The 26261-nt window shown below is 47.8% G+C and overlaps 1 protein-coding gene and 1 long non-coding RNA gene across 6 annotated transcripts in view; one reads left to right on the plus strand and one right to left on the minus strand.

The window, feature by feature from the left end:
- Nucleotides 1-5212: 5212 nt before the first annotated feature.
- LOC112543743 (uncharacterized) overlaps nt 5213-26261 on the plus strand; it is a 72706-nt gene continuing 51657 nt past the window's right edge. For all 5 annotated transcript variants that reach the window (XR_012896948.1, XR_012896947.1, XR_012896949.1 and 2 more), the window contains exons 1-2: nt 5213-5335; nt 12313-12456. This is a non-coding gene — a long non-coding RNA (uncharacterized LOC112543743). The remainder of the gene's footprint in view (nt 5336-12312; nt 12457-26261) is intronic.
- Nucleotides 20844-26261, minus strand: part of CCDC57 (coiled-coil domain containing 57) — a 101533-nt gene continuing 96115 nt past the window's right edge. Inside the window, exon 17 of the mRNA XM_075904235.1 lies at nt 20844-20980. The gene's annotated coding sequence lies outside the window, so the exon portion shown is untranslated. The remainder of the gene's footprint in view (nt 20981-26261) is intronic.

Below are 26261 nucleotides of genomic sequence, written 5' to 3' on the forward strand. Positions count from 1 at the left end.
ATCTTGAAAAGTTCTTGAAATTGTTTGAGGTTGTCAGGAGGTGAGATGTTTCCCGGAATAACGGCCTCATCAGATGAAGTGGAGGATTGGTCCATTGGGGAGATGTCAGATGGATGCTCCTCTATATCAGAAGACTTCCCCTCCTCTGGTTCCAAACTGTTGCAGCTGTGGTGATGCAGGTTATTGGACTGGAGTGGGGGGGGGGGAGGAGAGCTGGAGCCGGTGAATGCCTGGATGAGGTAAGTGGTGACAGTGATGGTCATAGTAACAGTATACTCTGTGAAGGGGTGACCGTCTTTCAAGGTGCAAGTGCCTGTAGTGTTCCCAATGCGCCGTCCGTGGTGATTGTGGCGAATGGGATCAAGTGTATGAGATCATGGATGAAGGCAATGGGGAGACAGAAAAACAGTGGTGGGAGTAATGGGCATGCTCTCTCGGTGCCCTGAGGAATGGGGATGATAGTCTCCGGTGCAGGGAGCAAGGAGACCTGTGACGTTCCCCAGGGTGAGATCTCAGTGTCGGTGATTTCAGTGCCAGCGGTGAGGGCGATAGCGCTGAAGAGAAAGTAGGCAACGGCGACTGAGGCGTAAGGCTTCGGTGCCGAGGTGTTTTCGATGCCGACTTCCTCCGTGCCGCATCGTCTGGACGCGGGCTTGGTACTAACAGCGCTGGTGGTCGTGAGCTTGGTGCCAGTGGTGCCAATGAGGAATGCAGCGCGGGCATGTCAGTTGGTGCCAGAGATTTGGTTGTCGGAGTTGCCGGTGCTGAGGTTACTCTCGGCTCTGTCGGTGAGCGTGGTGTTGGCACTGCAGTCATCGACTTTTTGTTTTGGAAGCTGAGACTGCTCTGGATTGAGAAACGGCAGTGCCAGACGTGCCAGGCTTGTCTCCAATACTCAATCTGCTCTGCGACATAGCAGGCAGAGATCTTGTAGGGGATGCCCTTACTTTCTTGGGCGGAGTGGCAGTAGAAGATGAGGCTCTGCATTTTGAGCCGGCTGGTCAGAAGAGGCTGTGTAATCTGATCCGGTGGGCTGGAGAGCCTTATCGAAAAGGATCATCTCTCTATCTCTGTGGGCCCTCGCCGTTAACTTACTACAATGAGGGCACTTCTGTGGAACATGAGCTTCGCCGAGACATTGAATACAAACCGAATGCCCGTCAGAAGCAGGCATGGCTTCGAGGCTTGTGTCACACTTTTTAAAACCTGGTGAGGCAGGCATTTTGCTGTTCTTCAGTTAGGCTTTTTTTTTTTTTTAAAGTCCTCAAAGTGAAGAGGAATGAGAAGGGATTTAACTATATATATATATATGAAAATCCTTATGTACTATCTAGTAAACGAAGAAAGAAAGGGTGTTTTTTTTTAAACAAGAACAAGGGTCTTAACTAAGGCTGTGTCTAGACTACACCTCTTTGTCGACAGAGAGATGTAGATTATGTATGTTGAAATTGCTAATGAAGCAGGGAGTTAAATAACCTGTGCTTCATTAGCATAAACATGGCCGCTGCTTTTTTTTTTAAACAGAGCTTTTTCGAAAAAAATGGCAGTCTAGATGCAGATCTGTTGAAAATAAACCCTTTTTTGATAGATCCTGTATTCCTCAAAAAATGAGGTTTATAGGATCGGTCAAAAAAGGGTTTATTTTAGACAGATCTGTGCCTAGACTGCTGTTTTTTTTAAAAAGCTCCATTTCGAAAAAAAAGCGGTGGCCATGTTTATGCTAATGAAGCATGGGATATTTAAATCCCTGCTTCATTAGCAATTTCAACATGCCTAATCTACATCTCTCTGACGACAGAGAGGTGTAGTCTAGACGTACCCTAAGTAACTATCGATTATTAACTATAAACTATGAAAAGTACTATTAACAAATTTGAATACTCTCACAAATGAGGAAAGGTTGAGACCAGTTCACTCCATCTGCAGCCTGAGGCGGTTGAGAGGAACTGGTGGGAGCCGGAGCACGAATGCCGCAAGGCACCCTCTGTGCATGTGCGGTCTGGCTGAATATTGCTATGGAAAAGTCTCCAATCTGCAGCGTTGAAGAACCACCTGCAGTTCTGCCTATCTACTTGGCCCTGAGCATGGAACTGGAAATCCAATTAAAATGCAATTTTAATGAGGTCTCTTCTTCAAATTCTTATACCACCACTTGCAAGTCTCCTTACTATGTCTTCTGATTATCACATTTCTCAGAGTACCCACTCTGATTGTCAGTTTGCAGAAAGTTTATAATCTTGTGGGATGAGCTGAGCCCTTTACAGGGTCAAATTCAGTAATTCAATGCTGCTTCTAAGTTGAATTTCAGAAAACCCATTCCTAAAATTCTAAGGCATGACACCTTTAAGTGGGCAAATAGCTTTAGCTTGAAGTGCCAACCATTTCAAATCTCAACAAGCTGTGCTATAACTGTTTAAGGAATCAGAACTGTGATGTGACTAGTTCACATGTCCTGAACCTCTTCAGAGCATCTGCAGTCAAAAAAGGCTAAAAGAATATTGGGAACTATTAGGAAAGTGAAAGAAAATTAGACAGAAAATAGAATAATAGAATACTAGGACTGGAAGGGACCTCGAGAGGTCACCGAGTCCAGTCCCCTGCCCCCATGGCAGGACCAAATACTAGACCATCCCTGATAGACATTTATCTAACCTACTCTTAAATATCTCCAGAGATGGGGATTCCATAACCTCCCTGGGCAATTTATTCCAGTGTTTGACTACCCTGACAGTTAGGAACTTTTTCCTAATGTCCAACCTAAACCTTCTTTGCTGCAGTTTAAGCCCATTGCTTCTTGTTCTATCCTCAGAGGCCAAGATGAACAAGTTTTCTCCCTCCTCCTTATGACACCCTTTTAGATACCTGAAAACTGCTATCATGTCCCCCCCTCAATCTTCTCTTTTCTAAACTAAACAAACCCAATTTTTTCAGCCTTCCTTAAAGGTCATGTTCTCTAGACCTTTAATCATTCTTGTTGCTCTTCTCTGGACCCTCTCCAATTTCTCCAAATCTTTCTTGAAATGCGGTGCCCACAACTAGACACAATACTCCAACTGAGGCCTAACTAGCACAGAGTAGAGCGGAAGAATGACTTCTTGTGTCTTGCTCACAACATACCTGTTAATGCACCCCATATTATAAACAACTATATAAATCCATGGTGCAGCCACATGTTGAATATTGTGATCAGCTCTGGTCATTCCATCTCATACAGGATGTAGTGGAACCATAGAGTTTCAGAGCAGGGTAACAAAGAAGATCAAGAGTATGGAACAGCTTCTGTACTAGGAGAGGTTAAAAAGAGGTTCTGCTGGAAAAGAGACAATCAAGGGCAGCTGTGATAGAGGTCTGTAAAATCATAAATGGTGTGGAGAAAGTACATAAAGAAGTGTTATTTTCTTTTTCCCCCACAATACAAAAATCAGAGGTCACTTGATATAATTAATAGGCTGCAGGTTTACTATAAACCCGAGGAAATACTTTTTCATACAGTGCACAGTTAACTTGTTGAACTCGTTGGGAGGTTGTTATGGCCAATAGCCTAACTGGGCTAAAAAACCCACCAAGGTAAATTCATGGAGGGCAAATCCATCCATGGCTATTGGCCAAGATGGATAAGGAATACAACCCCATGCCAAGGGCAATTTGAAATTTCTGTCAGCTAGAAACTGGGAAGGAAAGAAAATGATATAATCTTTCCAAAAATACCCTGTTCTACGCAAGGAATAGGGTAGATTTTTTATTGTAGCCAAGAAGCTAATGGCGTATTAGGGTGCATTAGGAGGAGCCCTGCCAGCAGGTTTGAGAAGATATTATTCTCCTTTATTTAGCACTGGCGAGGATACATCTGGACTACTGCATCCAGTTCTGGGCCCCCCACTATAGAAAGGATGTGGACACATTGGAGAGGGTCCAGCGGAGGGCAACCAAAATGATTAGGGGGCTGGAGCATATGAACTACGAGGAGAGGCTGAGGGATTTGGGCTTAGTTAGTCTAGAGAAGAGAAGAGTGAGGGGGGATTTGATAGCAGCCTTCAACTTCCTGAAGGGAAGTTCCAAAGAGGATGGAGAGAGGCTGTTCTCAGTAGTGACAGGTGGCAGAACAAAGAGTAATGGTCTCAAGTTACAATGGGAGAGATCTAGGTTGGATATGAGGAATAACTATTTCACTGGGAGGGTGGCGAAGTACTGGAATAGGTTACCTAGGGAGGTGGTGGAATCTTCATGCTTAGAGGTCTTTAAGTCCCTGTTTGACAAAGCCTTGGCTGGGATCATTGAGTTGGGGATGGTCCTGCTTTGGGCTAGAGGGAGCACTCGTCTGACCCACTATGGCTGTTCTTATTCTATCCTTAACTAAGCCTTGAGTCATTGGAAGTGACACATAAAAATGTTGTTGGTGGGGCTGATTTACAGGGTTGGACTTGCAAAGAAAACGCTTAAAAAGGTAAGTTGGCTTTCCACCCCACATCCTCAGAATCCTCGTTAGAGAATTTCCAGGTCCTGCTGACAGACACAAGTCAGCCAGTTATACTGGCTCTCTCCGAACAATGGTACATTTGATGGAGAAACTGAACCAAACGGATGTCATTAGGCATGAAAGATATTGGAATAACTAGATATGAGTCAGGCCCCTTCAATGGTGCTAACTGCCATCTGCTAACACCACGTTTGATCTTCACATTACAAAATATAAGTCCCCTGAAAATGTTGTATATACTGTTCTACCAAAACGGACAAATACATCTAAGTAACAGAGCTATTCCTTTACACTCTTTTCGCCTGAAACCTGCAAATTCCTGAACAACCTGGCAGAGCTAAGGAGATGGTTTGGAGAAGGGAACAAAATGAAAGCATAACAAATTTCATGTTTGAAAATTATTTCTTTACCAGTTTTGTTTACTTCCTTTTGGCAAAAACTGAACTGTTTTCTTGTGTTGCTAATGCAGCAGAAGTGATAATAGCTGCCTTTTGTTTATTTCCCTGTTAATTATGAAATCATTGTTAATTCTGGGAATATAGATAGCTAGTAGCTGCTGTTCATCTCACATTGTAACTTGATCTTCAGAGGGATAGCTGAGTTCTTTTGTAACAGGAAAAACTTAAAAAACAACCTGCCATGATTATGAGGGTTAGCCAGCAGCCTGGGGATTAAGGGGTTAACTACACCTAGCCAGGTGGAGTGAACAGTAGGAATGTAGGTGGGACTTTCAAACTGGGACAAAGGAATTCGAGTTTTTTGCTTTCTCCCTTTTGTCTCTCTGGGTGTGTTCTCTACAGCTACAGAGAGGGACAAGCATGTCTCTCTCTCTCTCCAAGACACCATTCTTCATTTTCTGTAAGTAGAGTAAGTTTAGGTAGTTTCGTTAGGCTTTATTGTTTTAAGGGTTAGATCTGAGATCTGGCACTGTTTAAAAGATGTTTTGGCTTTTCTTTGTAACTAAGTTCTAGGCCCATGGAGTTTCTCCATGAGTATATTTTGTTACCTTCCCATCTAGTCATTATGCTTGCAACAGGAATATTGTTGTAATAATAAAAGTTCTTTCTTTTCTTTCTATTAACCTGGCATTGGTTACTTGTGTGTCCTGATTTTTATAATAGGGGTGAGATTTCCCAAATGATCTTTCCCCTGATTTATTTATCAATATTTGGGTGGTAGCAGCGGAAGTTTTATTCCCAAGATCTAGGTTTTTAAGATTTTGGGGGAAGTTTTATACCAAAGCCTGGTAGATAAGGCTTTGGAGTACACTTGCTGGCCCCAACTTCTGCTTTTATCATGCCAGAGTGGGGAAGGAGCCATGACACAACCAATAGACTAGTAGCACTTTAAAGACTAACAAAACATGTTATGATACCATCTACATGTTTTGTTACTCTTTAAGGGTATGTCTAGACTACATGCCTGTGTCATCAGAGGCATGTAAAATAGGCTACCCGACATAGTCAATGAAGCGGAGATTTAAATATCCCCGGCTTCATTAAAATAAAAATGGCTGCTGTGCTGTGCCGGCTCAGCTGATTGTCGGCACAGTGCAGCAGTCAAGATGCGAATGCCTCGTTAAATGAGGTTTACAGGAACGGTCAACAAAGTCTTCCCCTGTCGACCGATCCACATCTTGCCTGCCACGCTGTGCCGACAATCAGCTGATCCGGCACAGTGCAGCGGCCATTTTTATTTTAATGAAGCCGGGGATATTTAAATCCCCGCTTCACTGACTATGTTGCATAGCCTATTTTACATGCCTCTGCCGACAGAGGCATGTAGTCTAGACATACCCTAAGGTGCTACTAGTCTAGTTGTTTTTTAAGTTTTTATTGTAGCTTGAGGTATTTGAGAGAAATTTAACAAATTTCTGTATATTGGTTCAAGTAGGTATAGAAATGCATTTGCAGTCTCTTGTTAATTTGGATGGGAAAGCTTTTTTTTTTTAAACAAAAATAATTTGCCTCTCCTTTGATATCCTGAAACAGCTCAAATGTAAAAATTTCATGTTTCAGTTTCAGTTTCTCCCGGTAAATGCTATCATAAACTGTACCCCAAATTGTTCAAGACTCTTCATGCACGTGACAGCCCTTTGTTAGCAGTTTCAGAAGGAAGGAATTTTTCTTCTTTTCCAGAAGGAGGCAGGAAACAATTTAAAAGACAACACAATGTCCTGCACTCCTTATTCATTTCAGAGTCTGAGTGGGATGAATAAGAAGCTCCTAAATTAACTATTCTCTGAATCAATCCAGATGCTCAAATTATCAGATTCAGGCTGTAATCACCATTGGATATCTTTACCTAATGATTTCATTCTGTTCCATCTCTGAGTTTCTATCAGAAATAGTGGTGTCTCTATTGTTTCTATTTCAATAAGCTTTGGACACCTGAAAATCTTGCAACAAGTGTTGCAATTCTGGTTGGAAGTTGCCAGAGGTTAGGAAATTGGTGTCCTTGTAAGGTTGCCAGTTGTGTTGCACCAGACTCAGCAGCATGAAACGACATGATATTATCAGCAAAATTACCATGACATATACATGACCAAACAGAGTTTTTGTTTATCCTGCCAATATAGATCTGACCTACAGTACCCCTGCTATTCCATTCCTGGACGCACAAAAGGGTGCATGAACTATAACCACCAGCACTGTTTCCATTCCAGTCCAAGGAGCCACCTCTGCCATAGTTCTGTCAATGTACATTAATCTTATCCTGCATTATGCCTGCCATTGGAGGTCATATTAATAAGTACCATTTATGATGCACTCTTCATTTTCAAAGCCATTTTCAGCTAATGAAGCCTATTCCCAAAAGTCCCTCAAAAAGAAACTGTTCATGTCCCAAATTGTGTTGTATTGTACAATGAACATCAATGTGTAAAGGGACAAATTTAACTCCAATACAAATGTTAAATTAAGTCTACCGATCTAAATATCTAGTACAAATTTATGGATGAGAATTCTACCTAGTAAAATGAGATACTAGGGACATATGTTACAGAACACATAATCTCACTAAGGAACAGAACAAATTGCTCTTTGCACTTCTGTCTATAATGTGTAAGAACAAAACCGGTCATAACGGATAACTTTAACAAAGGGCATCTGCTGGATATCTCATGCAGCCAGTTAAAAAACCTCCTTTACGTTTCTCAAAATAAAAGACAATAACATCTTAATACAGGAAGTCCTGCACCCAGCATGGGGTACGTTCAATAATTGGACTTCATTAATTCAAAAAAGAATTAATCACTGATATAAACATTAATAAAAACAAGGAATGCTGTGTTACCTTGGGACTAACACGACTCCTCGTTGTTTTTGCAGATACAGACTAGCATGGCTACCCCTCTGAGACTAAATATTAGTGTTGCCGCCATACCAAAAAATCACAATCTGGTTATATTTACCTTCTGCAAACAGAATATAGCATCAATCAATAATATGTATATTTAGCGCTTTAAAAGGGTCAGTATCCTAAAAAAATAATGCAATCACTGGTATAATCCAGGGAAAATAAATTTGAAAAGGAAAGCATTAATGAAAACTGGGACTTGTTCACAAATATCCTATTGGATGCTCATGATCCCACAGACAGATGAAAAGGTAAGTCTGGGCTAGATGCCAACCTGGTTAAAAATGTATACATACAAAAGATGGGGAAGTAAAGTTATAAGGTAAAAAATGTAGATGACATCAAAAGAGAAGTCAAAGGAATCAAAGAAAATATAAGTAGCCAAAGGACTTAAAGGGTATGTCTACACTACAACGTTAGTTCGAACTAACGGACGTTAGTTCAAACTAACTTTCATAGGCGCTACACTAGCACTCCGTTAGTTCGAATTTAATTCGAACTAACGGAGCGCTTAGTTCGAACTAGGAAAACCTCATTTTACGAGGATTAAGGGGTGTGTAGACCCTTAATTCAAACTAGTGGGAGGCTAGCCCTCCCCAGCTTTCCTTGGTGGCCACTCTGGCCAACACCAGGGAAACTCATCTGCCCCCCTCCCAGCCCCGGACCCCTTAAAGGGGCACGGGCTGGCTACGGTGCCCGTGCCAGGTGCAAGCCTGCCAGCACCCAGCCAGAAGACCCTGCACCTGGCACGGATCGAGCCGCCCACCCGATGCCCCCAGCCCTCCCCCTCTTCCCAGGACCAGGCTGGCGGCTCCCGGGAGCTTACCCGGGACCGCAAGAGGCGGGCACCCGCCTGGTCTAGTGCAGACATCGAGGACCTTGTCCACGACCTCCGCACTAGGCACAGGAAAGTGGCCGTCTAGGGCAGGAGAGCTGCCAGCCTGGCCACCCAGGAGCAGGTGTGCATGAAAATCAAGGTGGTCCACTGAGACCCCCGACCCTGAGCCCTGAGCTTACAATGGCCGTACTGGGTCAGACCAAAGTTCCATCTAGCCCAGTAGCCTGTCTGCCGACAGCGGCCAACCCTAGGGACCCTGGAGGGGATGGACCGAAGACAGTGACCAAGCCATTTGTCTCGTGCCATCCCTCTCCAGCCTTCCACAAACTTTGGGCAGGGACACCACTCCTACCCCCTGGCTAATACTACTCCACGGACCCAACCTCCATCACTTTATCTCACTTCTCTTTAAACTCTGTTCTAGTTCTAGCCTTCACAGCCTCCTGCAGCAAGGAGTTCCACAGGTTGACTCTTTGCTTTGTGAAGAACAACTTTCTGTTACTAGTTTGAAGCCTGCTACCCATTCCTTTCCTTTGGTGTCCTCTAGTCCTTCTATTATGGGAACTAATGAAGAACTTTTCTTGATGCACCCTCTTCACCCCACTCATGCTTTTATAGACCTCTATCCTATCCCCCCTCAGTCTCCTCTTTTCTAAACTGAAAAGTCCCAGTCTCTTTAGCCTCTCTTCATATGGGACCTCTTCCAAACCTCTGATCATTTTAGTTGCCCTCCCCTCTTCCAGCCTCTCTCTTCCCCTCTCCCACCTCCTTTTCCCAGTCTCCCCCAGTTTTGTTCAATAAAGACAGATTCCATTTTGGAAGACACGTTATCTTTATTTTGTACATCAAGAAGAGGGGCTAGGGAAGGGTAAGTGGAAGGAGGTGAGGGAGGAATGGGGCACGAGCCCCCGATGGGGAGGACTGGGTTGGCTCTGTGGGCTTCTGGGGGTGGAAGCTCTCCTGCAGCCCCCCAATTGCCCCTTCTCCCCAGATGGCAGCCTGCGGCAAGTGCAGCCGGGCTGATGGCCAAGTGGTGTGATGTGCCCAGTGTGGGTAGTCCGGGCAATCCAAGCCAGGACTGCTTTGCAAGCGGGGCACCCCTGAGAACTGTCTGTCCGGGATGGGGGTCGGGACCCTTTAAGCACAGCCCTCAGCTAGCCTGAGAAGCAGCTCCATGCTCTAAGTTCTTCTCTGATGCCCTGCCGGCACTGCTTCCGGCCATCCTTAAGCCTGGTTCAGGGTCCACTTAAAACGCTAATTCGAACTAGTTTTTTAGTCTGGATCCGTTAGTTCGAATTAGCTTAGTTCGAATTAACTAATTCGAACTAAGTTAGTTCGAATTAACGTTGTAGTGTAGACATACCCAAAGATAGTAAGAAAACATGTTTTACATGTAATCAGTAACAAGAAAAACCCTAAGTCAGGTATATAGCCATGGCCAGGGCTTGACAAATTATGGAAAACCCTACTTGCCAGACAAAAAAGGGACTCCTCCCCTCCCCCCCAAAAAGTGTTTTTAATAGCATAAATTCCGAATAAGAATAAGAACAGTAATTACTAATATGTTCTGAATAAATATCACCCAAGTTATTAATAAATATCTTATAAATGTCTACCTTTTCCCTCTGCTGCCCTGTCTCCTCCCCTTGCTCCATTAGCTCCCCTGGTGCCTGCTGCCCCCCCCCCCAACTCCTCACTCTCCTCTGCTGTCCTGACTCCTGCCCTTCTCACTGCCCTCAGCCCTCCTGAGATCTGGCCCCCTCCGCCAGCCCTTCTCTCCCCTCTGTGCCCACTCCTCCAGTAGCCCCACTCTGATCATGTGAGCTACCCCTCCTCATTCCCTTTCCTAACACCTCCCTCTACACACCTGCCCTGCCTCTCTCCTCTGATGCTGGTTCATCCCCTGCAGGTGCCTGCCCTTCTGCTTCACCCCAGAATCTCCTGGCACCTGCCCTCTCCTGGTGTCTCCCCCTTCCCTCACTGCCCTGCCCCATTTTTCCCCTGATACCCACCCCCTCAGCACCCTCTATCCCCATCCCCCTCATGACCCTGTGCCCTAACACATGCATTGCTCCATCCCCGCCTTCCTCATGCCCACCCCTTCTTTCAAGTCTTCTCCCAGCACCTTCCCCTCCCCCCTCTAGCCCCCAGTGCCCTTACCCTCTCCTCTCCCAGCATCACCCCATTCCCCCCTCCCACTGACACCTCCCCTCCTGCCCTTTTCCTCATTGTCTGCACTTGACCCCCTAGGATTTGTCTTTCCTGCACCCCGTCCCTTGGTGCCTTCCCCTTTCTTCTTCTCCTGACTGCCTCCCCTCAGCACAAGACCCTTCCCCATATTTTCCCCCTCCCCTCCTCTCCCCACATCCCAGCCCAGTCCCTTCCCCTCCCCCAGGGACAGAGCTAGGTTTTTTGCTGCCCCAATCAAAACATTTTTGCTCCCCCCCTTTTTTGTTTTCTTTTAAACGTTTGCATTTTGCAATTTTTTTTTCATTTTTGTCCCAGCATTTTAGCCCTATAAATAGCAAATAGCATTTTCATTCATTTTTTTCCATAAAGGCAAAGGCGCTTCAAGTGAACTCCCCCTTTCACTCGCTGCTGGGTCACAGCAGCCTTTTCCCTGGCCTGTCCAGCCCCTCCCTGTGGACAAGCACCCCTCACTCCCGACCCACAGGGGAAACGGTGCAGGGAACAGTGGGGGGGGGGGGGGGAGGGGACACGGGTGGCGCAGGGAACGGAAGGCACAGAGCCAGAGAGACGCAGGGATGGAGGGAGGGAGAAGTGTGCGGTGGAGGCACGGGGAATGGGACGTGGGGAACGGGAGGGGCAGAGGGATTGGGGTCTAGGGGCAGTGCAGGGAACAGGCAGCACAGAGCTGGGGGGGCAGGGATCAGGGGGAGCAGGGTGCAAGGGCAGTGCAGAGCCAGAGGGAGAGCAGGGGATCCGGGGTGGAGGGGTGGCGTGGGGAATGGGCAGTGGGAGCCAGATAGGGCGCGGGGCGGGCGCAGCGAGCTGGGTGGTCGGCCGGGATAGGAATAAGGGATCTTTCGGAAAAGGGTTCATTTTCTGAAAGATCCCCGTCTAAACTGGCGCTTTTTTCTGGCAAAGTTCCGAGCCGGAAAAAAGCAGCAGCCATGTTTATGCAAATGAAGCGGGGGGGATTTGAATCCCTGCTTCATTTGCAATTGCGATGTGTCTAATTTGCATCCCTTTTACGGAAAAGGGATGCAGTCTAGACACAGCCATACTGTGCTAGTAAAATATGCGTGGCAACACTGTACGTAAAGTTCTAATATTTTACTGAGATATATTCCAAGTTCAGACAAGCAGGCACAACACCTTTTCTCAAAGACAAAAGGCAAACTGATACCTCAGTTAGGTGTCAACAACATCAAATCAAATGGACTACCATTGGGTTGAGCAGCTATTCTTTGGCAGGAAAATGTGTGAAAAAGAAATTTAATTCTTGGCAAAGAAACAGCTGGAGGTTCCCATCCCACAGACTTTCTGTCTTATGAAACTCAACTGGAGATGTTTTTCAAAGAGGAGGAAAAGATCTAAAACATAGGGGGACATGCCCCAAAAGATCTCTCCTTTCATGTCTACTCACAACATCAAATTTCTTGATCCTTCTTCGCAGTGCTACATAATCTGCAGTGACCCGCTCAAGGTCATTCTTGGCCGTATCGTTAGTTCCCACATGGAGAAGCAGGAAGGGAGTAGTGATCCGAAGATTTGATCAGTTTTGGAAGACTCTTGGTCACATTCTGAATGCAAGCTCCCGGTAAGCAGCACACTTCTCAAGATTGCAGGTCTGGATGGTAGATGGATGACTCAGTCCCTCTTAGGAGGAGTCCCCGACCATCACCACCCGTCGTCTTCTTTTGGGGGTGGTGGTCGTGGAACCCCCATCCCTAGGACTACACATCCCATGCCTTCCGGTAGATGGTGTTCCCTTCTGATTTCTTCCCTGAGAGGTCCCTGCCAAAGCATTCTCCACCACAGTGTCTGTGGAGAAAGCCTGAAAGTGGTTCCTTACCTTTACAGGAATAGGGGATACCTGAGTGGGCCTTCTTCTTCTAGAGGTTACATGCTGCCAGTTCTCTTCTCTGTCCTGTACTGCCCTCAGTGGCTCTTCAGCCTGCTGTGCCTGCAGGATTAAATACTGCCTTCTACTGAAGAAGTGTTCAGCTTCCTGAACGTAGGGTCAATACTTGGGCCTCAAGTCCTTTAATTTTTTCTTCCAAAACGGCAACCAGCTTGCACTTAGTGCAGATGAAATCCCTTCTTTCTTCTAGAAGGAAGACAAATATGGCACATGATGTGCAGGTAACAAGAGCAGACCTATCACTATCCATACCTACCTTCCTTCTGAGAGATTCCTCAGATGTTATTAAATGCCTCCTTGAAAGGCAGGAGAGAGAAAAGAAAAAAAAATTCTTCAAGGAAAAGAGTACGAAACACTACTGGGGTCTCCCAGGGAGAGTTCCAAGGCAAACTCCTGCGTTGGCCGCTGCCCTGTTCGTTGCTCTCAGCGGTCGCCCTGGCTCCCTTTTTTTAGAAGGCTGAGGCTAGGCCCAACTCAAAGCCTTGCCTCTGATGCAATCAATCCCTGAAGGCCCACCAGAGGTCAGGAAATTTTGGTAATGGTTTAGTGAAAAGATTTTTTAAAGAATGGCAAGTGTATCGCCACCCCCCTTCCAAACTCCCTCTTACAGCTCCCTATTATCAGCCCCTGTTCGAAAACTCCTTGGTTACTGACTCTCTGCTATATAAAGCCCTGGACTGCCCCATAACCCCTTCCCCTGATTAAGGCTCAACCAATGAGCAGAGGGAGACCATCCCTTAGGAGGGGAGTGTGACAGCGCATTGGGGTTTTCCCATCTCCTGCACCCCCATAATGGCAAGAACAAACTCTACCAGCCAGTGGAATAGAGGGAGTTTATTACTTCTCCAGGATATAGCACAGCACAGATGTCATCTGGTTACAGGAACAGGGCCTAGGATGCCTCAGCCCTCCTTGAGAGGGGGGAGACTGGGCCCCTAAATTCCAGCCCCTTTCCCTAGGCTGTCTCCTCCATGATCCCAGACAGAAACTAACTCTCTTCCAGCCCTGCCCCCCAGCCAGGGCGGGATTCCACCTTCCTTTGTTTCTCTCCCTGGGGGGTAGCTGGTCAGACAGGTTGAGAGACTCTCTTCGCATAATGACTCATCCCCTGCCCTGCTGGGCCGTGCTACAGACAGCAGCCAGTGGGGGTAACCCACAGCCCCAGCATAGCAACCAGCAAGATACCCCCACTACGTCACAGGGAGCGATGGCAATAATAGTAGGAGTAACGAGTCGGTGCATGTTGGTAATGATGGTCATTGTGATAGTGAGAGCTGCCCGGGGATGAGTGCCTGTAATCTTCCCACTATGCAGTATGTGGAGATACCGGGGAATGAGCGGGCATGTAGGAGGCTCTGGATGACGACGGTGGAGAGATGGAAATTCATCTAGTATGGTAATAAGTATGCCTCATCGGTTCCGCACTAGCAGGAGACAGTGATCTACGGTGCGGAGAATGAGGGGAGCCGTGCTGTTCAAGTGGTCAGGTGTACCATGCTGGTGATCTCAGTGCCAGTGGAGATGGTGCTGGTGCTGGAGAGAAAGTCGGTGAGATGGAACATGGAGTGGGACTCCGATGCTTATCTAATTTAGATGAGGCTTTCCTGGAAGTGGGGAATACCTCAGGTCTCTCCAGTGCCAATGGTGCTTCCCATGGTGCCAAAGCTGCTGGTGCCGACAAAGTTGTCGGTGCTGTAGCCAATGGTGCCAACGGAGGTGCAGGTACGGCTTTGGTGGACGAAGCCACTGGTGCCAAAGCCGTTCTTGGTTCCACTCAGGGCCATGATGTCAGCACCATAAGCAGCATCTTCTTGGTCTTAGAGGTCCAAACCGCCCTTGAATGGGAAAAGGCAGTTCTAGACATGCCTGGCTTGTCCCCAATGCTCACCATGCTCCGGGAAAGGGACAGCAAGGAGCAAGTTGGTGATGCCCAAGTGTTTTGGGGCGGAACGGAGCCTGGTGAAGAGGCTCTACGTTTCTGAGAGACAGCCGGTTCTGAGGAAGCTGTGGACTTTGAGTCCAATAACTGGAGAGCCTTGTTGAAGAGAATCATTTTGAGGTACATCTCTCTGTCCCAACGTGCTCTCACCGTTAACTTTGTACAGTGAGAACACTTCTGTGCTATGTAGGCCTCGCCGAGACAGGGGATACATGATGCGTGTCCATCTGAGGCGGGCATGGCTTCGTGACATGTGTCACACATCTTAAAGCCTGGTGAGCCAGGCATCTTGATTTTCTTTCTTCTTTCTCTCCCTCTCTCTCTTTTTTTTTTTTTTAGTGCACGGCCTGAAGGCCAAGAGGTCGGAAAGAACGAGGAGGTTGCGTAACGCAATCTAACTAACTATATTCAGAAGAAAAAAAATCTTACCTCTTTTTTTTATTTCTTAAACTAAAGTACAGAAAAAAAGTCTGAGCAACTAAGAATTATAAAAACTAATTTACAGAGTATCACAGTCTCTGAAGAGAGGTAGTTCACTCCATCCACGGCTGGGGGTGGCTGACAGGAACTGGCGGGAGCCGGACCACGCGAGTGTGCAAAAGAGTGTGAACGCTGCGAGGCGCCAGCCGCGCATACACGGTCCAGCTGACCACCGCTATGAAAAATCTCTGAGCTGCAGTGCCGGGACAAGCCCGACACTTAACAGTGGAGCACCATGGGGGTTTCCCAGGATTGTTCTGTAGTATAACTCATGGAGGGTTGGCCATAGCACTCAGTATGGCTGGGAGTGATTTACTCATAGGAGGCTGTTTGTGAGCAGACCAGGAATGGTTATTCTCACAGCAAGGCAGGGTAAAAGGCACCCCACACTGGAGAATTGAGGGGATGCATATATTCAGCAGTCCATACTGTACCCTGGGGAATGTCACAATATTCATTAGATGGATTAAATACGGGCTCACTGGCAGATCTCGAAACATAGTTGGTAATGGCAAGATCTCATGCTATCACCAATCTAGATGAACACATAAAATAATATAGATTTGGCTACAGAAATGAAAATATTATGAGCCTGGTGAGGGTGATGCAGACAAATCTGTTCTCCCCATGGTCTATGAAGGAAAGGGATGAAAAGGGAGTACTTGGAATAAGATTTCAAAATCCAAAAGGACCATTACGACCATCCATCCCCTATTCTGACCCCTTGCAAAGCTTGAGTAAAATGTAACTTTTAAAAAGAGAGCTACATTCTCCATAAAGACTCCAAGCCAGTGCTCTGCACTATTTTTGAAGTGGGGGCCATTTTAGCAAAAAACTTTCAATATGAGAGTAACATCAACTGCTAAATTAACACATTGCTTACCACTCCTTATCTTACAGAGTCACTCATGTAACTAAAAGTCTGCTACTTGTACAATAAGCCAATACTTCCTTTATAAACAGGTGGGATGCGGGAGTGAGGACTGGGCGGGCGCATAAGCACCGGCGGCCCGTGAGCCTAGGCGAGCTAGGCAGGGCCCAGGCGCCCGATGATGACGTCACGACCATTGACAGCCATGCAGGCAGGGGCGTCGATTGCGCTGCCCCGCCTAGGGAACCAGCTGCTGCAGCTGGCCTCGGGCCACTCCTGTGCATAAGCTTATCAGGTAGTCAACTGGAGTATCAACTACTCTCACTCCCTTGCTGCCTCTCATAGAACCTGTGCTGGGGGGAGAGCCGCAATGCTGTCTCCCCACTCCCCCATTGTCTCTATCAAAGGGCCGAAGCTCACCAGGGCAGAGGCTACTTCAGTAGCAGCCCATGTCCGTGGGGGTTCTAACAGGAAGCTGGGCCCCTCCCCCACAGACAGGCTGTTGCCACCAAGTAGCCCCTGTTCATGGCGTCCTGGCTTGGCTGTACACAGGGGCTGCTCTGGTAGCAGCCTCTGTTCGTGGTGGACAGGGCTGACCACTGTGAATTAAGGATGTTAAGGATTGTATAATTGACTAATCAAGTAATCAATGCATTTTTGCATCGAGTATTTGATTAGTCAATAGGGCGGCGCTACCCTTTGAAATGCTGTGGCTGTATTTCAAAGGGGCAGCGCTGCACGGAGCCCAGGAACTCCCTAACTGACCCCAGGCTCCACGCAGAGGAGTTTCAAAGGGGTAGTGCTGCACATCTGATCCCGGGCTCAAAGGAGCAGTGCCACGCAGCTGATCCCAGCTCCCCACGGTGCTGCCCCTTTGAAATGCCACCATAGAGTTTCAAAGGGGCAGTGCAGCGCGGAGCCCAGGTCCCCCGCTCCTTGCTGCCTCTATCAGATAAAGGCAGTGGGGGGGGGGAGGGAGGAGTGACTAGTGGACTATCCAGTCAACTATCCAATAAGCATTTGCTTATTGGCTAGTCAATTAGTCCTTAACATCCCTACCACGAATAGGGGCTGCTGGACTCAGCGCGAGCCAGGATGGATCTTACTACATTTAAAATGCAAAGCCACAGCACAGATGGCTCCAAGAGCCAGCATGAACCAGGACTGCTCAGTCTCGGCTTGAGCCTTCTCCTGGAGCTTCCCCCACTGAAGCTCTGCAGAGCAGACCTTATCACCTAATCATGCAGTCGATACAAATATCAATTTCACGATTAGTCATATAATCATAATTTAACATCCCTAGTCTGCGTTGGGGCCAGGAATGAGGAATTTAGGGTCCCCCTAGCTCTGTCCCTCTAGGTAGCATCTAGCTCCAGGATAGGGACCTCTCTGAGATGGGACACCACCAAAAGAGTGGACCAGTGGCCTAAAGAGTTACAGAGGATCTTCTTTCTAGATGCCTAGCTGTTTATGATATAGAGCTCTGTGTAAGCTTGAAAGCTGGTCTCTCTCACTAGCAGAAGTTGATCCAATAAACGATATCACCTCACACATATGCTCAGGGTCATACTGATCACCAGAGTTGAGGTCAGGAAGGAATTTACCCCTACGTCAGAATGGCTGGGACCTTGAGGGTTTTTCACCTTCCTCTTGCTTCCTCCTGCTTTCAGCATGTGACACACAGTTAAGTCTCCTGAAGACTGAAAGGTTTTGATCTAACCGAAGTCTCTGACTTTTACATGGGGTATGAGGATGAAGTGTAATGGCCTATGACATATAGAAGTTCAGACCAGATGATCTAATGGACATTTCTGGCCTTAAAACACTATGCAATTTTAATTCACAGTCCCCCAAAATTAGCGATTTCTTTAAATCTGTGCCAATAAGTTGTTAGCATAGGAGGGTTATGGAGAGGCAGTGTAGTCCAGTGGCTGGGCTGAAGTCAGGAGACACAGCTGCTGTTCCCAGCTCTGATATCAATCTGTTGCATAACCTTGGTCATTTCGCATTAGCTTTCTGAGCCTCTATTTCTCCTCCCACCATTTGTCTGTTTTGTCTTTTTTAGTTAAATTGTGAGATTTTTCAGGCCAGGACTGTTCCTTACTGTACATTTATATGGTGACTTGCACAGCAGGGCCCTGATCTCAGTGAGGGTCTCTATTACCATGACACACGTAAATAATACAGAATGTTGAGGGAATTTATAGCTGCCACAAAGTAATAGCTTCGTGAGGACTGGTGGAGATGGCATGCTCCAACAGCAGCACAACAGGATAGGAATTCTTCAGTTATCAAGGACACACTTTTATATCTTCTCTTATTAAAGCGCCTGCTGTATAGGCAGGATGGCATCCGCATTCCACCAGTTAAGGATTTTATTAAGAGGGAAACAGTATTCTTAACAAGCATGAGAATATTGGGGAGAAGTGTTAGTGGTCATCAACTGTCTGTTCCTAGCAGCAGCAATATTCAAGTATCTGAATAATTCCTGAAACATTTATGACAGGAGTTTATAGATAATTAAGTGATAAACTTTAGGACCAACATATAATAAAATCTGGGTAAAAAAAGACTCTACCACTGTACTGTGACTCCTCCAGAAGACTGATGTTCTGTGAATTCTTTCCTAGTCATGCTTACCTTCATCTGTGTTGCTTTGAGGGCTGAGAATGGAAGGGCTTGATCCCATATCTAGAATCTGCCAAATATCCTGGAGGGAGCTGTGTACTCCAGATGATGACAACCGGCTCTGCTGGGACTGGCCAGTGTTCTCCCTACTGAGTTGCTGTGATCGGTTTGTTTCTGAGGAGGTACATCCCTTCTGTTGCCCTTGACTGCCATTTCTAACTGAAGAGTGCAGCTGAACCTATGAGAATCAAAACATCGTCTTAAGAAGATATCTACTCTTCAGATGGATTACACACAGAACCTGGGTTAATCAGAAGAGGGCAGCAGAGAGAGGGTCAGAACTGGAAGTATCTCAGTGAGGGTATGTCTACACAGCAGTATTATTCCAAAATAACATAGTCTGCGTCTACACAGCAAGCACTTATTTCAACATGTCAAAACAATGTCGAGCTGGAGGACTTCTAACTCTGACTTCTGTAACCTCACTGTATGAGGAGTAAGAGAAGTCAGAGGAAGAGAGCTCTCTCTCAGACTTCCTGCTGTGTAGACAGTGCCAAAAGCTGAAATAAGCTATTTTGACTTAAGCTATGCAATAGACGTAGCTCAAGTTGCATAGCTTATTTTGGCTTTAGCCCTGCTGTGTAGATGTGCCCTGAGATAGCTATATGGTTTCCAAAGCTGTGAGACAAGCTGTGTTGTTATTTTTAATTCAGATGGAGGCATAAGGGAAAAGAGAGTGAGGATGGAACATGGACAGTTTGGTTGGGATACAACTTGTTTAAAGGGCTGTCCATTAATCTCACACAATTAGCTCGAAAATTAATCTTGATTAATTGTACTCACGTGATTAATTTAGAAAAATTAATCTTGAATAATCACACTCAAACAACAGAATACCAACTTAAATGTATTAAATATTTTGGATGTTTTTCTACTCTTTCAAATATATTGTTTTCTATTACAACACAGAATACCAAGTGCACAGGACCCACTTCATATTTTTATTACAAATATTTGCACTATAAAATGATAAAAAGAAATAGTATCTTTCAGTTCATCTCATATAAGTGCTGTAGTGAAAACTTACAAATGTAGAAGTGTTTTTGCACTTCGAAACAATGTAACATTTTAGCACTTCTAAATCCATGCATTCTTACCTCTTGCTCTGCCAATCACCAAGACAAACAAGTGTGTTTACATTTACAGGAGATAATGCTGCCTGCTTCTTATTTACAATATCACCTGAAAGTGAGAACAGGCGTTCACATGGCACTGTTGTCTAGCATTGTAATGTATTTATGTATCAGATATCATATGTTAAACATTCATGGGTCCCTTGAAGCTTCAGCCACCATTCCAGATGACATGCTTCCATGCTAATAATGCTTGTTAAAAAATAATGCATTAAATAAATTTGTGATTGAACTCCTTGGGAGAGAACTGTATGTCTCGTTCTGTTTTACCAACATTCTGCCATATATTTCATGTGATAGCAGTCTTGGATGATGACACATCACACGTTCTTTTTTTTGAACACTTTCACAGCAGTTCTGACAAAAAGCAAAGGTACCAATGTGAGATTTCTAAAAACAGCTGCAGCACTCAAGATTAAGGATCTGAAGTGCCACCCAAAATCTGAGAGGGACAAAATGTGGTGTATGTTTTCAGAAGTCTGAGAAGAGCAACGCACCGATGTGGAAACTACAGAACCAAACAACCAAAAAAGAAAATCAACCCTCTGTTGGTGGCATCTGACTCATGTGATGAACACATCTCAGTCGCACTGCTTTGGATCCTTATCAAGCAGAACCCATCATCAGCATGGAAGCATGTCTTCTGGAATGGTGGCTAAAGCATGAAGGGACTTAGGAGTCTTGAGCATATCTGGCATGTAAATATCTTGCAACAGCAGCTACAACAGTGTCATAAAAATGCCTTATTTCCACTTTCAGGTGACACTATAAACAAGAAGCAAGCAGAATTGTCTCCTGAAGATTGTAACGAAACAATACCGTCATCATTGTCAACAATGAGGACTGCAACAATATCATCATCGTTGTCAATGATGAACTAACCAATATTTTTTACATAGAACTAAAGCACACATTTAAAGTAGATCACACTAGCCAAAACCTCACGTACTGTACCTGAAGCTGGGGTAATTCTGCTCCCTTGCCACAGCTACTTGGAGCATTTTCACCATTTACGCTCTCTATTGAGCTAGGAAAGGCAGTCCTAGAAGTCAATCTTGAGACATGTTGTTGCTGTGCATACTGGAGCTCCTGTTATGAAAAGAAGCCAGCCCAAATTATTGTACATTTCATTTAACACCAGCATCCACAGATAACCTGCAATATATTTCCTGACTGTACTTGCAGGTCAGCTTCTTGTGTGTTACTGCAAGCACTAGACACATACAATAGAGACTGTATTAAGGAGGAGCCTGAACTACGTTATGTATCCACGAGATCAGTATTGCTACGATGGACTCGTTTGCACTGCACACGCAGTAGCACATAGTGATCAGGTCACCCTGCTACATGGCATGGACATTGAAAGGTTTGAAATGCCCAGTGTAAGGACCTACGAGGGATACAAACAGAGAGAAAAGGGCCCAGGAATGAATGATGCTGGGAGGAAAGCCCTTCACTGTGTCTTTAGGGATCTGGAGCCAGAAGTCTTGCAGAGAAGGTGCAGCCAGGTCCCTCTCTCACCCAGTCAATTGGAAATGGGCTGGATCTCAGGCGGGGACTAGCATAAAAGCTGGCAATTCCCTCGTAACAGGGCAGACGCCAGCAAGAGAGGGTTGCCTGTTGGGTCCTCTCAGCCTGGAGATTAATTGAGGAAAAAGGAGCCAGCTGAGGAAGCAGCTGGTTAAATTATAGCCCAGGCCCAAGGAGGAGAGCTGAGCACTCCTACAGAGGTGTTAACTCCCTAATTAGCACAAAGAGCTGACCAGGACTTTTCTAGGGACTCAGTGCAGGGTCGTCTCAGGGAACTACCAAAGCATGTCATCCTTGGTGGAAAAACTTAATCAGATCCCATGAAGGAGGTACGGTTTTGAATGAATCCAAGTCTGGCAACTGATAGAAAGACCCCCAGGGAATGCTGAGTGCAATGAACTAGGAGGGTTTCAAGGGAGTTTGCTGGAGATGCTCACCCCTTGCCAAGAACCAAAACTCTCCTGCTAGAAATTCCTACTAAACTCTCGCCATAACTTCTATTCTCTATTGCTACTGCTAACATCATCCTACCTAAACTTAAAAAACAACAAATGGTCTGGTAGCACCTTATAGACTAACAAAACATGTAGATGGTATCATGAGCTTTCATGGGCACAGCCCACTTCTTCAGATGACCGGAGTTTTGAGTTTGGGATGTGCAGACCCAAAATAAATAGGGAAGAAGGGGGGGGGGGAGAAAAGAAGGGGGCGGGAAACAAATAACAGAGGGTATGAAAATATCAAAGGGAAAAACAAGTAGGCAGAACTGGTAACCTATAAGCACCTAAGGATTGGATAGTTAAAAGAAGCAGATAAGGATCATAGGATAGCAATTAGATAGGAAGGGTACTAACATCCTGCCTGTTGCCCAGGCTTGTAACAAGAGTCATTTTTAACTTCTTACATTCAGGCTATGGCGAAATGACATAAAAGTATTTGACAGTGCAAATAATCACCAACCTAAAATATTTTGCTAATGGAGATGATAGGAATCTCTGTTCAAGAAGTGGTCCCTAGGATGCCACATACAGAAGTATGTCTGGTGTATTTAGTTCATCTCAGTAACATAAAGGAGACTATTAGTTCAACTCAATCCAGAACCAAAACGGTTTAGAGAGCCCTTATAGCAGACTTCCTGAAATTAAAAAAAAAACAAACAAACCCAGCTCTAAAATGATCATGCCGGGGCTCTTGATCAAGTCACCTCTTAATCTCTTTGTTGACTAAAAGAGATTCAACTCTATGGGTATGTCTACACTACAGCACTAATTCGAACTAACTTAATTCGAATTAGTTAATTCGAACTAAGCTAATTCGAATTAGCGCATCTAGATTTAAAAACTAATTCGAATTAGCGTTTTGCTAATTCGAACTAGTGCGTCCACACTGATTGGACGCTGGGTCGCATTTAAAGGCAGCTGAAACTGGTTCTGGCAGGGCATCAGGTCAGTAGTTGCTTTGTGTGGCTGCTGTCTGAGGCTATCTGAGGCTCGTGCTTAAAGGGACCCCCCTGGATAGCCGGTTCTCAGCTTTTCCACTTGTTTGCCTACCTCGCAGAGGGACAGCAAAGCGTTTTTCTCTTCACATGCCTGTGTTGGTGCTTCCCATTGGGGATGCTGTTGCAGTTGGCAACATGGAGCCAGAGATCACCCTGGGCATGCTACTCCAGTTTTTGGACTTGCTGCTGCAAGCCTGCCAGCAATGGGTGGAGGCTGCCTTGCACCACCTGGTGCATGTCAGCCCTCTGCCTCTCCCCCTGGCCTCCCCGGGGGTCGTGGAGGAGTGGCAGCAGCGCCCGGATGCCAGCGTGCCCCGCTGCATCTGGCGTCTGGACACCAGCAGTGACTAGTGGGACCGCATCATCCTGGAGCGCTGGGGAGACAGACAGTGGACCCAGAACTTTAAGTTGAAGAAGGACACCTTCCTGGAGCTCTGCGAGTGGCTCGCCCCTGCTCTGCAGCGATGGGACACTCACATGAGGCCCGCCATCCCCCTCCAGAAGCATATGGCCATCTCCCTGTGGAAGCTCTCCACGCAGGACAGCTACCGATCCATCGGGAACCAGTTCGGCATGGGGAGATCTACCGTCGGAGCACTGCTCATGCAGGTACAGCACCCACCGGCCACTGGGCCGGCGGGGAAGGGGGGCTGCAAGGAGGGGGTGGGCCGCCCCAGGGAAAACGGCGAGCGGGGGGAGGTGGCAAAAGTGCCCCGCACGTGAGGGTTCGGTCTGTCCCAGCCGTACTACATGCTGCCCGCGGGGGTTGCTTCTGGGAGTGGGGTGCGGGGCAGTGCCAGGGAATGAACACTCTCAGCCACCTGGGCACCCCAGTGATTTGCAGTTTGCTGTGTCCCTCTACAGGTGGTCAAGGCCATCAACCGGGTGCTGCTCCGCAGGGTGGTCCACCTCGCCGACCTGGACGCCATCATCCAGGGGTTCGGTGCCCTCAGCTTCCCCAACTGCGGTGGGGTAGTCGACGGGACACACACCCCCATCCTTGCCCCGGAACACCAGGCCTCCCAGTACATCAACCACAAGGGGTACTTCTCCGTCCTCCTCCAGGCCATGTGTGACCACTGGGGCCAGTTCACGGACATTAATGTGGGCTGGTCCGGCAAGACACACGACGCACGGGTGTGCCGGAACTCCTTTGTGTGCCACAGGCTGCATGCCGGGACCTTCTTCCCCGACCGCCACATCAGGGTCGGGGACGTGAACATGCTTGTGTGCCTGGTGGGGGTTGCGGCCTACCCCCTACAGTCCTTTCTGATGAAGCCATACACAGGACATCTCAACCCCTCCCGCCAGGCCTTCAATGCCAGGCTCACCAGGGCCGGCATCGTGGTTGAGGGGGCCTTCGGACACCTGAAAGCCAGATTTAGGTGCCTCCTCACCCGCCTTGACCTCGCCGAGCACAATATCCCTCCCGTGGTGGCAGCATGTTGTGTGCTGCACAATTTGTGCAAGCGGAAGGGGGAGGCTTTCCTGCCAGCCTGGATGGCTGAGGTTGACCGCATGGCTGGCCAGTACGTGCAGCCCCGCACTACTGCCGTCCGGGAGGCCCAGCGGGGGGCCGTCGGATCCGGGAAGCCCTGAGGGAGAGCTTCCAGGTGGAGAAGGAGGACTGAACTCTCCCTGCATGCCCCACTGGGGCCTTCTTCCACCCTCCCCCCTTCCTCTTTCCCCTCCCTAACCCACCTTCCTAATGTCAAATAAAGATACCTGTTTTGCCAACAAAAATCTTTTTTTATTTGACATGACTGGGGTGGGAGAGGGGAGGGGGAAACCTGGGAGGAGGGAGCTGAAAGGGGAGGAAGGAAAGGGAAAGCTCAGGGTTGGGGGTCCTGCGGGCTCTCCCATCTCGCAGCACTGCAGGTGCGGGGGCATCGGGGAGGAGTGGGTGTGGAGGATGGGGCAGGAGGGACGGGGGGGCGTAGGAAGCGGAAGGGGAAGCAGGGGTGGGAGGAGGAGCGAGAGCTGGGGTGGCTGCAAGGGCTGGAGCAGGAACCTGTCCACCAGGGTCTGGAGGTGACCTCTGAGGGCAAAACTCTGCTCCTCCAGCACTTCCAAGCTCTGCTGCCGCAGCCGCAGGTCCTCCCGGACCTAGTGCTCCTGGATGTGGATCTGGTGCTCCAGTAGCCGCAGGTGCCACCGCTGGTAGTCCTCCAGGTTCCTGGTGCACCTGCTGGCCCGGGTGCAGGTGCCTGTTGCAGGAGGGGTGGTGCGCCCTGCAGTCCCAGGTGCTGCGGCTTTGGTGAAACAAGAGCAGTGGTCAGTTCTCCATGGGGACATGGTGGGTGAAACCCAGCCCCCCTCTGCAAGGTGAGGTCGGTGTGTGGGGAACAGTCCAGGGCCTCTGCAGGACACCCAGCTGCTGCTCCATGCTGGGCAAGGCCCAGGTGCACAGTCCCTGGGCTCCCTCTTCCCCCCACGTCCCCCATCCACATGAGGGAAGCATGATGGCACTCACATGTGGAGCCCTCCCCGGCCTCAGACGACACAGCCGATGTGCTCTGTGGGATTCCTTGGGGGTCCTGGGTCCTGGGCAGGCTTCCTGCAGGCTCCTGGCTCTCGGCATCCTCCTCCTCCGTGTCCAGGACGGGTCCCTCTGCCCCGGGGTCGATCACCACCCGGGGGGCATGGATGGAGTAAGCCCCCAGGATGCGGTCCAGGGCCTCAAAGTGGCGGCAGGCCTCCAGGTCAGCCCCTGGCTGGGAGGCCCTGGAGTAGGACTGCCGCAGGTCTTTGACCTTGCAGCAGACCTACTCCCCGGTCCGCATATGTCCTCTGGTGGCCAGGCTGTCAGCCATGTGGCTGTAGACAGCCGCATTCCTGTGGCTAGTGTGGAGATCGTGGACGTTGGAGGCTTCCCCCCAAACCTCGATGAGGTCCACGATCTCTGCACTAGACCAGGCGGGCGCCCACCTCTTGCGGCCCCGGGCAGGCTCCTGGGAGCCGCCAGCCTGGTCCTGGGAAGAGGGCTGGGTGGCAGCGGGTGGCTGGCTCATCCCGTGTCAGGTGCAGGGTCTGCTGGCTGGGTGCTGGCAGGCTTGCAACTGGCACAAGTACCGTAGCCAGACCGTGGCCCTTTAAGGGCTCCAGGGCTGGGGGGGGGGGGGGCAGAAGAGTTTCCCTGTTTATGCCCAGAGTGGCCACCAGGGCAAGCTGGGAAGGGCTAGCTTCCAACTAGTTTGAATTAAGTGGCTACACAGCCCTTAATTCGAACTACTTAATTCGAACTAGGCGTTAGTCCTCATAGAATGAGGTTTACCTAGTTTGAATTAAGTTTGAACTAGCGGTTTGCATGTGTAGCGCCTATGAAAGTTAATTTGAACTAAC

The sequence above is a fragment of the Pelodiscus sinensis genome, chromosome 20 (assembly GCF_049634645.1).
Source record: "Pelodiscus sinensis isolate JC-2024 chromosome 20, ASM4963464v1, whole genome shotgun sequence".
In the NCBI taxonomy this organism is placed as follows: Eukaryota; Metazoa; Chordata; order Testudines; family Trionychidae; genus Pelodiscus; species Pelodiscus sinensis.